The sequence below is a fragment of the Temnothorax americanus genome, unplaced genomic scaffold (genome assembly GCF_048541705.1).
Source record: "Temnothorax americanus isolate GAGA-0224 unplaced genomic scaffold, ASM4854170v1 Scaffold40, whole genome shotgun sequence".
NCBI classification, from domain to species: Eukaryota; Metazoa; Arthropoda; class Insecta; order Hymenoptera; family Formicidae; genus Temnothorax; species Temnothorax americanus.
Genome location: NW_027509548.1, coordinates 332700 through 350000, shown reverse-complemented (window position 1 = coordinate 350000; position 17301 = coordinate 332700). Strand labels below are relative to the sequence as shown.

Below are 17301 nucleotides of genomic sequence, written 5' to 3'. Positions count from 1 at the left end.
CTACGATAAGAGGCCACGAGCAAAGAGAGACGTCTTGATTCCTTTCGCCGAATTTTTCCTCTTTAGCTTTTTCTTTCTTTTTCTCTCTCTCTTTTTCTCTCTTTTTTTCTCTTGCTCCCTTCTTTCCGCTGCGATTTTCGTTTCCGGACAGCTAATCAGCCAACGACGACGCGGCACGATTACCTAAACGGATTTAACGGGCCCAGGACGTTTAAGCGAGGTAGCGAGTAAAAGCGACTGGGCCGGCAATTCGAGATACCTTTCGGCAGCTTCGAGAAAAGGAGAATCGAGCCGGAGACTCGCCTCGTGGCATTTCTGATGTGGCCATCGGTGCAGGCCATGAATCTTTCATGCGTCAATCGTTCCTCATCCCTTACTTCCTTAGCTATACCCGCGCCTTCTCTTTCTTTCCCTCTCTTTTTCTCTATTCCCTCTCCTTCCGCACTCCCAGGTTGCCTTTCGCAGTTCTCTGGAAATAATCCCAGCCAGCCGACGCTTCGAGTTATCAGTCAGCAGAATCTGTCAATCGCCGGAGTAACGTATTCCAGCCGGCACCACTGACACAATGCTACCATCGCAGTGATTTTCGTGATCTATTTTTCTTATTCTTCTTGTACTCAGTGTCTCCCCTTTTGCTTGCCTCACGTTCGCTCTGCTCACTTTGTATTTTTATGGGCTTGGACTCACCTCGCGCGCTCGTAGGGGAATTGAAGTTTAATGGGGATTGACGCGTAAAGCCGATCCCCGACTATTTCTTTCAATTTAATCCCGTTTCCTGTAATTCGTGTTACATTACGCGAGGCAATGTCTCACGTACGAGGTAATTTTGCTGGTACGACGTAATTGTTTCTGTGCTCTTAAGACGGTTCATCATTATCAAAAAAAGTTTGCGATGTTAATTTTGCTCTGGACTTCAAATAACCGGTATAATTAAAAGAATCCGAGGAAGATTAAAAATCTTTATGGAAAAACATACGTAAAAAAATGTCTGAATTCTGAACACTTTTTTTCAATTTAAATTAATAGGTTTGAATTAAATTTTACTTTTTTTTAATGCAAGAGTCAGCATAAACATCGATGCAATTACTTAGGTTGCTGACTATTTTATGCGAGTGCCAGCATTAACGGCATTGTAATGTTTGCTGAGTGGCGTTTTCCTTACTTGATTTGTATTTTTAAAATCTCGGAAATGGACAAAAAGTTTTTCCTCCGCACGCTCCAAAAGAACCAACGGCCCGTAAAAGTCTATTTCTGTTTGCTAATGCGTCGCAGATTTGTTGCTTCAATAACGGAAGTGCAACGTCTCGTTGACTTCTGAATTATTTAGGCGCTATCGAGCCTTACGTTTTACATTGCCACTTACTCCCCGGCGCTGTAATGGAAGGAATAGCGGGCATTCCATACCGACGCGGACGGCGGAAGATGGAAAAAGTCGCTCTCAATTAAACATCACGCTTCACTTCGGTAAAGCTGTCGGACTTGACCTCGCAATCTGTCGACGATTCGCAAAAGCGCGACGAGCGCGCTTTTGTCGATTCCATACAATTTAAAATATTTACACGAACCTGTCTGTATAATCGCGATATTACAATTTATAATGTCACTTATATATTATGATATTTATTTGTATATTGTCTGTCGTGGAACGAGCGGATTAATATTAATAGCGAAGCGTTATGAACCGCGGTGCCGCGAGTCGAAACAATATGTTGGCGAAACATTTAATCGAGTCGCGCGTCGAATATTTACACATTAGCTCCCAAGCTCTCGTCTTTAGTAAATCCTGCGTACATTTACTTTTTCCGCCGTTAATCCTATGCCATGAAGATCGAGGACTCCCGTGACATCGAGCCTAGCGGTGTCACCTTACTCGGGCTCTCCTCTCGTTTGCTCACGCATCTATTTTCGTTTCCTTGCATTAATCTCATTACGGCCCGCGAGACGTTGTAGGTGAGAGGAGGGGGGAGAGGAAGTGTCGTCTTCGCGAGAATGTAATATGGATCCGGTCCTACGACGATTCTAATCGCAATTCTACGGAGCGCGCACGAGACACCGACTTGAAATCCGATTCGAATTCGCAAGGGGTGACGAACGTACAGGAGTAGCAATAGGGGCAAGCGCGGGGGCAAAGACGGGGGGGTAGGACGGTCGGCCCCAAGGCTCATCGTTCATTCATGGGGCATTTACTCGGTATCCCCGTAAAGCCGGCCTCTTCCCAGCCCTCACCCGCGCGTCTCTCCGTCCTTCTCGCTCCTCGTGACGGCACACACCGGCAACCCCTTGTGCCTCCTTACATCATTCTCTTGTCCGCCGGAATGGATCGGGATCAGGCGGATATAATATCTTCCTCGAGGATTCATTTTCGAGCGCCGTTGACCGTGGAGCCGTTGCGCCGCGCTGCGCCGGAACCTCGGCGGCGTGACATCTGCAATTCGTCTTGTGTGAAGCACCGTTCACGAGGCCATTATTCTTGAATTCGGAAGTCTAGCAAACGAATCCCCGCAGCCATTGTTTTGCTGCGCTGACCGTGCCCGTCTCGAGATTCGTGCCAGACACCCGGGTGTCACGCGTTTGCATTAACATTTATGTTACGATACGAAATTATCACTCAACCGCCGCAATTCATCTTGCGTCCGCAATGTTGCACGTGTCATACATTATAAGCCAACTTGATGTTTTGATCGAGATACTTCTACACGGAAAGACTCGCGCCCGACGAAACGCTCGGCTACGAAGCAGGCAAAAACACATTGCTTGCGGCGACCACCGGATGGCGCGCGTCTATACCATCGAACTGAAATCGCGTCTCTATTGCCAGATGTTTTCGAGGTTAAGACACGTGTTTTTGAAGTCACATTAGCACGGCGTTTTTCGGTGCAAATTTGTCCGGTGTTTTTCCGCGTCTCGCGATTTCAACTTCAATTTTGCAGTTTTTGATTGTAGAATTGTTTGTGAGAATTTTGCGTTTTTCATTTCTACTGAAAAATTTGATGTTCTTGCGTTACATCTCTCCCGCGCAGTAAGTCACAATCCTTTGTACGTTGCGTCTCGTGACCGGCACTTTTTATCGTGGCTTTCTTAACAGCTTGCTGTGGGATTTTAGTGCTTGTAGCGGCGGCTAGAACAGGTAGGTGTAATATATTCCTGGAGGATTCATTTTCCAGTGCGGCTGACCGCGGTCGTCCGCTCTCTCTCTCTCTCTCTCTCTCTCTCTCTCTCTCTCTCTCTCTCTCTCTCTCTCTCTCTCTCTCTCTCTCTCTCTCTCTCTCTCTCTCTCTCTCTCTCTCTCTCTCTCTCTCTCTCTCTCTCTCTCTCTGCAGGAACTTTGGCCACGTAACAACTGCAATTCGTCTTGTGTGAAACATCGCGCCACGTCGTACTGAATAGTTAGCCACCGGATTCGGGAAAACTTTAAACACGAAATTTGCAAAACGCCATTCCGCCACCTTTCCCATTTCTTATTTTTTCTAATACGACAAAAACCCCAATAGTTTGACGTATTATGTTCGCGCCGGGAATTAATCTGGTTTAATTAGCGCCACACATACGGAAATTTCCGTAATCATTATTGTAAAATATTTTACGCGGGGGAAATGAGATAATGAAGCAATTAACTCGGTATAGTGTCAACAACAAGGCATTAACACGGTGTATTTTGTGGTTACTGGAAACATTTAATTGCAAATTTGGCAATAGCTTTGAATGTGGAACAATGAAATACTTTTGGCTTCAAACTTTGTCAGTAATGCGAATGAAATTGATTTATTTCGTATATATAAATTTATAAAAACAATGGTTATATATATATATATATACCCCCCATAGGATATATACCCCATATAGGATTTTGCAATCGGCCCAATACTGGGCCAGTATAACTAATACTGGCCCAGTATTGGGCCGATTGTGAGGTCCTATATACGTACAAACTTTTGATTATCTATGGAGATTAAAATAAAAAATAAAAATTGGTTATTTATCCAGGATTATATTTTATTTATATTTCTCAATCACACACACACAGTTTTTAAATTTATCTTAATAATTTTTTTCTGTTTTTTTATCATTTGATGTAGTTCTCTATAGATATAAGTTAGATTGGTGTTCTATACTTATTTTTTCTTTACGCGGTGAAAAATATTGGGATCAACCGGACGTAATATTTTCTTTTAGGAATCTTTTTCGGGGTAAACTTGCCGCAGTCGGTGCGGCGCGGCGCGCTCGAACTTCCAACGCGTGACAACTGCAATTTATCTTTCCGACCGAAATTTCGTGGCTCATTATTTACAACTGTATCTGTGCGAGGAATGAAATTCGATAAATGGTCAGTGGTAACGATGAGATTACAATTTATCATAATCGTGCGATAGCAGTATTTATCGCATCGCACACGTTTGGCTATCAATAATTAGAGCAGAAATCTCGATGTTCAAATACTGATTATTTTATAGTAAATACTAATCATTGACTATATATATGATGTACTAATAATGTTTTAGTGAACAAAAATATGATGAACAATTTGACTGCGATATTATTGATAATATTGTCATTAAAAATAGACTTTGTGTTTACACATTAATACATAACCTTGCGTAAACTTTTCCAGATAGTAACAAAAATTAACATCATTGTCAAGAGTAATAGCTATCTATATAATATATTTTTATAGCTCTCTAATAAAAATTAAAAATAAACATTGTAAAAATTTATGCAAATTTTGACTTATTGATATCTGTTAATGTCAAATAATTATAATAATTTATCATAAAGTTTATTTTATTAATATTTAAAAAAGGATAACATTAATGTCATGAAATATGTGTTGTCGGATATTTATTAGTATATAAGAGGGTTTTAAATTATTACAATAAACAATAACAAAATATTATTTGAATACTAGGGTAGGGTACGATAAAGATTACCTATAAAATATATGCGCCATTTGTTACCGTGAAGCACGAAGGAGTTTTTTCGATTTATCGACAAGATTATTCGACGAAGGAACAAAATGGTTGTTGTAAAGTGTTATTAGTTTCCAGGAACGCGACTGGCTCAATTCACCCTACCCTTATTCATCGAAACAAATCAATTCTGGGGTTTCCCTGTTTTTGCATTTTATACGAAATGGTTATCAAGCGGATATACTATTTTACCAAACGTGATTTTGTACGAGAAAACTTTTCGATTCTATACAATTATACTTTTTCAATAAACATAATTGTTAGAATAGATTTTGTTAGATGAATACATTAGCTAGTATAGAATGTATTAATTTTGTACATACATTTTTATGATAGACTTAATAGAGCAAATTGAAATTTTATTGAAAAAGAATGTGATAAAGTAACGAAATTAAAAAAAAAAAATATGTGATGGCGAAAAAGAACAGTATTGTATAAGAATCAGTATTACTTTATGATGAAGAATAAAATTTTGTTTTTTGTGAATTGATTTTTATGAATGTAAAATTTACTCACGGTAAAACAATTACAGTGCCAGACTAGAGTCAAGCTCAACAGGGTCTTCTTTCCCCGCTAATTTTTCCAAGCCCGTTCTCTTGGCAGTGGTTTCGCTAGATAGTAGATAGGGACAGTGGGAATTTCGTTAATCCATTCATGCGCGTCACTAATTAGATGACGAGGCATTTGGCTACCTTAAGAGAGTCATAGTTACCCCCTCTTGATTTATTTATAATAAAATCCAATATTTTTTATAATCTATGAAACCATTGGTGGTTCAGTCGTTATTGAAAATTCAAATTAATCAATGATACCAATGAATTCCATACATAAAAGAAACTATATATTAAATCTGTGATTTCAGTATTCCAGAAGAAAAAAAAAATATATATATATATATCATTCCCATAGTTTTTAAAATATGCGAAATCAAAAATTAATTTTATTTATCACAAAGCAGCATCAATGATCAAGAAACGTAATGACGGCGGTAATGCCATAATTGCTATTTTTCTTTCACCGCGGCGCGCGGTACCGAAGATACCAAAAGTAGGAAACTAAATCTTTGTGACTCAATTATTGGCTCCTCACCGGCGATGGTCGGGACGATATGATGAAACCCGGAAAGTGCAAACCCCTTCCCTCTTCCGTCATTCTCATTATATCCGGGCGACCGCGCGGTGAAACGGCACTCAGATCGAAGGTTATTATAAATTCCAATCATAGAACCCGATCGATAAGCCGCGAAGCTTCAAAGAAAATTATAAGTTGCGCATCGTAGCTCGCGGGACGGCAAAGGGAGGGGATCAGAAGCTACACGGTGAGGTTAAGGGTGAGATAGATTGGGGAGAGATGAGGTGGACCGGGTCGTAAAGCCATGAAAGCGCCTCCAACAGGATGACATTGCTGGCAGCTTTTAAAGTTAATAAATTCGTTGGCTTGCTTTACTCTTCCGAACGTTTTCTTTCTCATTGGTTTTCCCTCTCTCGCTCTCTACCCCCTGTCTCTCTTACACACACACACACACACACACACACACACACACACACACACACACACACACACACACACACACACACACACACACGCACACGCACACGCACACGCACACGCACACGCACACGCACACGCACACGCACACGCACACGCACACGCACACACACCGATGTCGTTATCCTCGTTTTTATTCGGGCCAGACAAGCACGAGAGAAAGAGATAGAAAGAAAGAAAGCAAGAGATTTAAACTTAGTTTGGACGGAAGAACGGTCTAACCGAATTTAATAATAACCCCTCGATGATAAATCAAGCTTATATTTAGTGCCGCGTCCTGTGCTGTATTAACCATTTCGGACAAGTACTAGCTCCTACCCTCCGAGAGAAGTATAGGTAAAACTTCGCTGTTCCGTCGGCTCGATTGTGAGGAAGCTCATATAAATGGCGCACGGAGGTGTAATCTCATACGCAAAGTTATCCAGGCACGGTATTGTTCAACATATTGCGTTATGCTTATGCGCTCGCTATCATTATGCTATATATATGTTTCCGTATTTCATTAAGTTAATTAATGCGCGTCATATAGATAGCAGCGCGACTCCGATTCCTTCTATTCACGCGTTGGGCGCGCCTGGCTAAATATTTTGCTTGCATCGGCTTGCCACGGAAAATCGCGCGTTGATAAAACACACCGCCGTTGTATCATGATTACGACTGTTATTAATCGCGCCTCATACGAAGCGATCCTTTTAATTGGCCCCTCGCGCATTTTCTGATGTTACTTTATTCCGATTTGGATATATAGCGTAACTGGCACGTGTATATCTTGATATTTTGTTGAATTGTGTGACTTATAATTATAGTTTAAAATAATATTTTATTCAGTCCGGATTACCAGATTTTGTAATGTTTTTTTTTCTTCTTTTAATATTTTTTGTCTGTCACATTCATATGTCGCGTAACCGCGGTTTATTTATTTATCTCGGGGATGCTTCTTATTAAAATATATAAATTTTTACGTTTTTCATAAATTTAATATCCTAACTTTGGATTTTACGAGATCCGATGTTAACCATTTTTATCGTGATGTAAATTTCGCATATAGCGGACGCGCGATCTCTCGCTTCCTCCGGCACTTCCCTCTTGACACGTCGAAAAACTTGGCCGCTAACAAACCACACCCATACTCAACCCGGAAGGACCATCAGGTGACCCTACTCGAGCTCCCCCGCTCTTTGTTATACGATTATTGCCGTAATACCCAGGTGGACTTGCCCTTCGTAATCGTAGCCGAACCCCATCCGCTCACTCTTATATGCCGCTTGTAAATTGTGTTCATAGAGCGCATTATGTCCCCGTTCCATGGAAGCCACTGCCTCAGGACAGAATATGTAACGTATATATATGCGTGAAAATGCGCGTATCGGGAAAAATCTTTGTTCACGTGGATGTGCACCGTAAAATCTTTTTATAGGAAGAATAATAATTAACAATAAGTTGCTTTTTAACGGACGTATGTGATTGAGAGAGATGGAAGTATTTATTTCTATTTTTAATAATTTATTTTTTTTTTGTTGCAAATATTTTGGCAGATACCTATTCTGGATTGATGGAAAATACCAATTTAAAAAAATGAATTGTGTAATGTGCATAAATATTTTCCATGCGTGCACACGCGCAATCAGTCGACATAGAACTCGCTTGAATTAATTAATAATTCTAAACGCAGGGGCAATTCACCGGCCGGAAATTTTAATTAGAAGACTTCCGTGGGCGCGACAGATTTCCGCGATTCATACGGGAGTTGACAAAAGCGCGGAATGCAATTTTCTCTCGCTTTAGGATCGTCGAGATGGAGTCTCAAAATTTCACAGACCGCTTCCTTCGATTCCCCAGCGAGTCGGCGCCTCGGTCATATTAATATTAATTCGCAGTTCCCCCCGATGTGTCATATGCGTGTCGATGGTAGGTGCGTTACGACATACATATCTTTTTAATAACTTCCCCCGCGGAGTATCGCGACGTGACGACCCTATTACGTCAAACGTCGACACGGCGTCGTATGAAAGTCAAAGTGTAATCGTAAGAAAGTATCGTGTCGTCCATGAGTTTACGTATCGGACGCCAGCGTAAAAAGAAATATTCGGGGTTATATTTCAATCCGCCGGAGTACCCACTTTATGTACCTACGTCTTATCCGACCGGGGACTACGGATGGATAACCGACGGGGCGGTGGGCGGCGCGCGGGAAGGGTTGGAGAAGGGTGACGGAGGCGATATTTTATGGGTACCGGCTTTTATTGCGCGAGACTTTTAGGACATCTCTTAAGGGAGGCGTGTTTGTAGTATTATCGGTAATGTGGGACGTCATCTCAGGTATACCATAGAGCTTCGTCGTCTTATGAGTCGTCTGTGCCCCGACGGTTTTCGTACGGAGACTCAGCAGCTTTTTATATTCAATTATTTAATTTCATCAGAGAATTACATCAGTTCTTTTTGAACTTGGGCGGTTTGAGTAAAGAGGTACAAGTAGCTAAATAAAAACCATGCTAAGTGTATACATCAAGAATTAAAAGAAAATTGATCTTTTATATATAAAATAATAATAATATAATAGTATAACTATAATAATAAGAGAAATAGGATCGTAACGATATACAAACAATTAGAATCAAAAGCCATGCGATCCAAGCTTAGGTCTTTGACAGCCTTATATTAGTTTCTGTATACATATATGTCTATATATATTATACATATAATTTTTCCAACAAACTGCGCGCCGATTATTTGTCGGACTTAAAACACAGTCATTGTTAGAATTAAAAACCCTTCCCTCCCCGGAATTAAATCGACTCGATTTAATTATCTAAAAACTGTAAAGAAATTTATTGCGAAAAATATTACCTCAGCCAGGGTTCGAACCTGGAACCTCCCTCATTCCGTGTAGGGCGTCGTACCAATTCGACCACCGAGGCATGTGGTAATATTTAACTATTATTAACCGGTTATTGCGATAAATATTACCACATGCCTCGGTGGTCGAATTGGTACGACGCCCTCCTACACGGAATGAGGGAGGTTCCAGGTTCGAACCCTGGCTGAGGTAATATTTTTCGCAATAAATTTCTTTACAGTTTTTAGATAATTAAATCGAGTCGATTTAATTCCGGGGAGGGAAGGGTTTTTAATTCTAACAATGACAATGACTGTGTTTTAAGTCCGACAAATAATCGGCGCGCAATTTGTTGGAAAAATTATATGTATATATAGACATATATGTATACAGAAACTAATATAAGGCTGTCAAAGACCTAAGCTTGGATCGCATGGCTTTTGATTCTAATTGTTAGTATAACTATAGTTATACTATTTTGCATCTATATTTTTAAGATTTGATTTTTTATATTGTTTAATTAAAAACTTTTTGCCTAAGAAGATCGAGTTCATTATATTATATCAATTTATTTTGATAAAGATATTTCACTTGTTATTCGTAGATTTCTCAATTGCAATAAATATTCGAGAGAAGTGGGATTATTGTTAGTATTTTAACTTTTATTTTAGATAAAATATACACAGGAGCTTTGTGATTGTGCCAACTGTATCATATTTTAATAGCATAATTGGAAAATTATATAATATCTTTAAAAAATAGCATTTCTTCCAACTTTGTTATTTCGACATATTAGTAATTTTTTTTTACAATGCATGTTTCACAAATAATATGCAAAATTTTTACAAATAACTTTATTAATTGTACATTTATATATGCGACAGAAAAAACGTAAAGGATTGTTAGCATTCGTAGCACTCATAAATGTTTAAGGACACATAATAGAACAAAGTTGTTTTTAACACTTTATTATAGGAATCGAATATAAGAAAAATACAAAATTGATATGGTAATTTAATTAATAATTTACTCAGGGAAAGATAACAATTATACATGTTCTTGAATATTAATTGCGTTTTATCACAATGCATTACTTCAATAAAGTTTCATCAGAATTGTAATGACTATATTGAGATTGAATATAATATCATCACCTGATGTTATTGCGAATACAAACAAAACTCAGCCGTCTTCGTCGAGGTATCATTTATTCCCGCATAACGAGGGAAGGTAGCGAGCGGCGATAGGAAGAGAAGCGCGATAGAACAAGGAAGACAGAGGGAAGAAACAGAATCGAACTCTTTCACTGATACATTAACCGCAGCCGGTGTAACGGGGTACCATCCGCGCTGGCGGCCGCCCGCGGTGCGATAGCTGTTCTTCGCGAACTTTGAATCAGATTTTAATTAAACGAAATTGCGAAATGATATTTTACTATCAGGCTATAGGCGTATAGACGCCGCGCTACGGCTAGTAGTCAGGTGTCCGGACGAAATTAAGTTTGATTTGCCTTCTTTCCCGGCAGCTGCGGCGGCCGGGCATAATTTTCACTGTAACTTTGCGTATTGCTGTTGCTGGCGAACTTTAAGATGGAATCGCGAGGCCGTGATGTATCGACGTCGGAAACGGGAGTGATCAGTTTCGATAAATATTCCGTCAAGATTATTCTCTTCTTTCTTCGTTTAACTCTATATAGCGTGCATTGCAGTTGAGATTTCTCCAGTAATTAGTAAGAGATTGGGTGACTAAGAGGAGTTAATAATTAAAAAAGTTTAATGACCAAAGAAAATTGCAGATGTAAGAGTCTAATGTAATCTTGGACAAAAACAGCACATTTATAATAAATTAGTCCCTATTAATAAAATGCAAATAGAATGAAATAGCAGATTCTTCAAATATTCCATGAGCAATTTGAACTAAAATGACAGCAATTAATGCTATCGACGTTATTTTCAACACTGAAACGTTTGTTATGCTGGCAAAATTTAAATCCATGGCAGTCATCAATTTAAGATTATTATCGCGGCAGATTAAGTGAACTACTCTTCTAAAACGTCTTATTTTAGTGAACTATATAATTGTGTTTTACGATCAATTTCGCAAGTTGCAGGGTGAGCGGAGTCGTTCGAAACTGCAACGTGGGCAAACAGGTGCTTCGCCCGGTGTTATTTAGCTTGATTCATCATGTTTCCCCGCAGCTGCAACATCGAAGAGCGCGCGTGCACGCGCTCCCTATCGTGATTCCCGGTGTAACTGCGCGTTTCGAGTTTCCCCTAAAACTTTGCATCAGATGGACGTGGAAAACGATATCGACATATTACACGCGCCATTGAACTATGCGTTATCAGCACACAGCTTGCGTTCGAGCGTATCATTTGCAATTCAAGACACCGTAAGCGGATTAGTTCTTTTGAAAGCATGCATGTCATGCTTTCGAATCTGTTTTACGAGTGTACGAGAATGCTTAACGTTGTTGGTTCTGGATAATAGAAATCAAGCGCGGTTAAGAATGATTGTCGGTTGTCCGAAATGTCAAGTGTTTTCACAGCGATACGCGTACGTCTATAGTCATAAATTGTCGTATCACACGCTTGAAGACGTCAACGCCGAATATTTGCCTTGCATCGACAGTCATCGGCAACGCCGGGTTGAGTCGTCACGAATGCAACGGATCGTTAAGCCGATGTCACTCGGTCATTCAAGCGCGATTCAGCGTCTCGCGTTTCGCGTGCCAGCTGCAACCAGCTGCCATAATTTCCATCGCGCGACACTTCGTTTCGCTGTCGCGTCGTCGCCCGCCGCATACACTAATGGCTGTGCGCCCGCGCCTCCAGGAGTTGCTGGCACGAGTCGGTGCCAGAGGTGAGGCGACTCTTTAAAAAACGCAGGAAACGGTTTACGACCCTAAAAATGTTTTATTCATGCCGCGCAGGGGCTCCCAACCGTTTCACTAAACGCGCACACCGTCAACGTCGTATCAAACTTCAACTATAAGCCTGGCTGAACTCGAGTTTTCCGAAATGCGCCGGGCATGTGAAACTAAGGTCGTATAGGCGGGCTGACCCTCTCGGCGTGTATCTCTCTCATGTTTCGCCTCGATATATCGTATATACGCGAGCTCGCGACTACGACGAATGTATTTTTCTCCTCCTGCACACCGTTTGTTTGCTTACTTAACCGATAAAGGTTCGAACAGCTTTCTGACGTTTCTGAAGTTTCTCTAGTTTACGATTTTCTCAGAAATCGACCTCGAAACTTTTGTGCATATGTATATACATGATTTTCTCAGAAATTTATTTAATTACTGTATATACATATTCTTCTTATTTTCCTTCTCAATTCTTAATACCAGGTATGTAATTCCAATGACCACATGAATAAGCTTGCAGAAACTTGCGTTATTTATGTAAAAACTAATTATATTTTAGTTAAAATTAAATATTTGAGTGGATAGAAATAAGTCTTATACAGCCTGGCTAGATCTTTTATGCTTAATAATATTATTTGCGTCAACTTATGTATACATTACTTCACTCTAGTAAATTACGTATAAGGCTTATATCGTCATTTAGCTCATGTTCACGGTCAACAGCATTAGTCCATTTATCCGTATCGTTCTTTTCAACATTAGCACAATCAGGGATCATCAGAATCATACTATGTAAATCTACATCGTCTTGAAATTTATCGCTTTGTATATCGGGAACCAGAATTTTGGACCATGATTTCTGTAGTGTGGATGTCGCAATAGCATTCCAAGCTTTAGCTGACCAATAAATAATCTATAATATTAATTTCAATCAAAGCTTTTTTAAGTGTCTTATTAAAACTATTTTTTTCTAGAATTGACTGAAGAAGAAAACGTCGGTAATGACGTTTTAGTGTTTCCAGTACTCCTTGATCCATTGGTTGTCCAATAGCGGTCACGTTTTGTGGAAAAAATTTTACAATAATGTTTTCATTTCTAAGATTTGAGTCATTTGGGTGAGATGGTGCATTGTCAAGTAATTGGATCGCTTTTCTGGGGAGTTCATTCTTTTTCAAAAATTTTTCAGCTGAAGGAACAAATTGGTCAAAAAACTATTTTTTAAAAAGGTCGCTACTCATCCAAGTACTTTTCTGATGCGCGTAATTCGCAGGCAAAGCTTCATGGTTAATGTTTTTAAGTGCTCTTGGTTTAGCCGATTTCCCAATTAACATCAGTGGAAGTTTATGTTTTCCTGATGCATTGCTACATGCTAAAATAGTACATCTCTCCTTATTCTTCTTATATCCCGGAGCAGTCGCTTCATCTCTCGAAATCAATGTTTTGGAAGGCATCATTTTATAATTTAGGCCAGTTTCATCACAGTTGTAAATTTGATCTTTTGTATATTCTTCTTCTGCTACGAGCTTTTGAAATTCTTCTTTAAACTTGTTTATTTCACCTTCATTAGCTGATAATTTTTTGCTGCACGGTTACGACAACTTTTTTTCGTTTTTGAGACATTGTGATGCTTTAATTATTTATCTCGGACGCGTTCCATGAATGTGTGAGCGCGCGAACAGACAGACGTGCGATAGCGATATAAACAAGAGTTTGAAAATACCGGTTATAAGCGATGATAATACAGGCGAATTGAAGCTGATTTAGAAGGAGCATAAAAAATATATATAAACGGACGCTCGCGCCTCGGATAATACGGAAACTTCCGATGGAACAAGCACCTCGGATAATGCGGAGTGCCTGATAATCGGAGCTCGGATAATCGAGGTTTTACTGTACTTGTGTTTTCCACATATTGATCAAATTTATCAAATCTTTGATTTACTAAAAATTTGGGTAAATTATATCAGTTATGCTTTAAAAATTTGAATATATGCTTATCAATATCGCTCCATTATATATAGGGGAGACCGGAGCTATTCGTGACACATTTTTGTTTTGAATTTTTTTCTTGCTTCGTATAAATGTTAAAAAAATGTTTATTAGTGCGATGTAATCGTCCATCTCTCTAGATTATAAGAAAAAAAATATATAGGTTTTTCTCTCACGAGTCTCGAAATATATCAAGAAATGTATCGCTGTGTCATGTGTCACGAATTGCCCCGGGGCCGGGGTAATTCGTGACAGGCCATGGGGATTACCCCATACGCATTAGCGTAGTAACACTTTTCTCTGATTGAACAAACATGGATTTCTTTTGTTTTTGCAATTTTTATCTACTTTATACTTTGAAAAAGCCTTTATTTGTCAGAATTTACATATTATATGTATACAAAATTATGAGGAAAAAAGTAACGCCTGTTCCATTAATCGCTCTCATCGCTCACATTCGATTACGGGAAACCACTTCTCGAAGGCGTCCATGGCCCCTGCGAACTGGTTTTTCCTTTGAACGCTTATTCGCGGTTTTTTTGGTTGCCCCGATTGCTCGTGTCACAAAATGCCCCGGCATGATTTTTCCTCATTCATGATCCGTGACAGATAAGAAAGAATACCATAAAATCTACTCATGCATTATGCTTAGTGAAGTCGAGTGACTGAATACAATTTACCGTTTCGGATCTTTTATTATTTTATTCGGCGAGAAAACAAATTTTCGGGATTTGAAAAATTTTACTTTGAGCACTTGAAATCAGACTTTTTGTCATTGAGAGAGAAAAATGGTTGACACGCAAATGCCATTTCCGTTGATACCTAGAGGACACTAAAAGACATCTGTGATTGATATTACAGGTTTCTAGCAGCAAGCATTTTAAAGTTAGGCCTGCGACAAAATTTTAGCAGTGTCACGAATAGCCCCGGTCTCCCCTATTATACCGCTTGGCGCGGGCTCAAAATCTATTCCCCTCTCCCCAAACTCACTCATTAATTAGAAGCACCTTTGATATTCTTTCTCTTCAAACTCTAACCTACATCTTTGAATTCTTTTTTAAAAAATAAAAAATAATAGATAATATTATAGATGTAGATTAGCATATTGTCAAATATTTCAAAAATGTAATCCATTATATTAAAGTCTTCAAATTTTATTTTTGCTCACGCCAATTTTTACCAAAAATATATGAAACAGGGGTAGAATTTTCCGGGAAGTACCATGATGTGTATAGTTTTTCGTTACCGATTTTCTGGAAACCGGTTTTTCTTAATTTTTTCAAATTTTTCGGGAAATAACTGACCGAATCTCAAAGAATTACATATGAAACAGGGGTAGAATTTTTCGACGAGTGCTATAAAGTGTATAATTTTACGTTACCGATCTTTTTGGAAACCGGTACGGAAATTTTTTCAATTTTTCGGGAATTAATTGACCGAATCTTAAAGAATTGTATATGAAGTAAGGGTAGAATTTTACGGGGTGCGCCATGATGTGTATAGTTTTTGTTACCGATCTTTCTGGAAACCGGTTTTTTTTTAATGTTTCCCATTTTTCGGAAAATAATTGATTGAATCTTAAAGAATTGTATATGAAGTAGGGGTAGAATTTCCCGGGGAGTGCTATAAAGTGTATTATTTTTTGTTACCGATCTTTTTGGAAACCGGTTCCGAATGACCAAATCTCGAAAAATTGTACATAAAGTAGGGGTAGAATTTCCCGGGAAGTGCTATAAACTGTATAGTTTTTTGTTACCAATTTTTTTGAGAACCGGTATTTTTTTGGAAATCGGCTACGAAATTTTTTAGAGAGAGAGGAAGAGGGAGAGGGAGAAGGAGAGGGAGAGAGAGAGGAAGAGAGAGAGGGAGAGAGAGAGGGAGAGACAGAGAGAGAGGGAGAGAGGGAGAGAGGGAGAGAGAGAGAGAGAGAGAGAGAGAGAGAGAGAGAGAGAGAGAGAGAGAGAGAGAGAGAGAGAGAGAGAGAGAGAGAGAGAGAGAGAGAGAGAGAGAGAGAGAGAGAGAGAGAGAGAGAGAGAGATGAGTGAAATGATTCACAAATTAATAACGTTTTATCGAATAATATTATACCGGCGTCGGATATACTGCAAGCTGTGTACAGCAACCTCTTTACTTTCTTAACTAGCTACGGGATATAACGATGATTTATACACATACGCGGGACACGTTGCCAAGTGCGCCGGGGCTTAACATAATGCGGCGTTGGGGGATTTAAATAATTAGCATAATGAGGTGAGCGAGGGTACAACGTCGCCTCGCGTGCCTCATTCGAAGACGGGCTCAGGGAACGGGAGGTCCCCGTTGCTAAAGGGGACTCCAATTTCAAACCTGAGCACCGTGGCTGTCGAGGCGGCCCAGAAAGGATGGTCCGAGCCAACCGGCTCTTAGCAACCCCTATCTCGTATTACTAATTAATTATTCACAAGTTTACTCCGCGTTACACGAAAATTTACGCCGTTCATCCCCGGTCGCGTTCCCATTTGTTTTAATTTTGGCGCGTTGATTTTGACTTTAAGATGTTTTTGTTTCCGACGAGTTGCCTTCTCGAATCTGCGTTTACCAAAGCTTACCCAATAATGTCGCATAATGTTTCTTTTTTAAAGAATATTTAGCCCAATATAATTTATCGGTTTTCTATTAATTGTGTAATTCTTTGTTAATGAATAATAGTGTACTTATGTGCAACTCTTTTTTTCTGTTTCAGGTAAGCATGCTCGCAAACTCTAGAAAACCAGTTTTTCTGAAAGCCATTGGTTTGACGATGACTCGACGGAATGTAAGTTAATCATTCTTGAAATTTGTATGCCACACAACACGCTTAATCATGCTCTTCCGGAGGAGCTAAATTCTTTTTCCGGTTGACATCAGAACGTCGCGTTGCACGGTGTCATCCCATCTGAATGGGAGGCGCTTCCACTAAGAGACAGCGAGGCTGAAAGTTGCGCGGCAGTCAGCGAAAACGAATTCTCCCCCTTTGACGTCGAATATTCCAGCCATGTTCGTTAATTACCGCGAAGTAACATGGCGTGAGTAATAATAGTTTTGCGACTCCCGCGAACGGGTGGCTGAAGGATCGG

The 17301-nt window shown here is 39.6% G+C and overlaps 1 protein-coding gene across 16 annotated transcripts in view; it reads left to right on the top strand.

Moving 5' to 3' along the window:
* Positions 1–17301, top strand: part of LOC143902809 (protein muscleblind) — a 435206-nt gene that overhangs the window by 298526 nt on the left and 119379 nt on the right. The window lies entirely within an intron of this gene.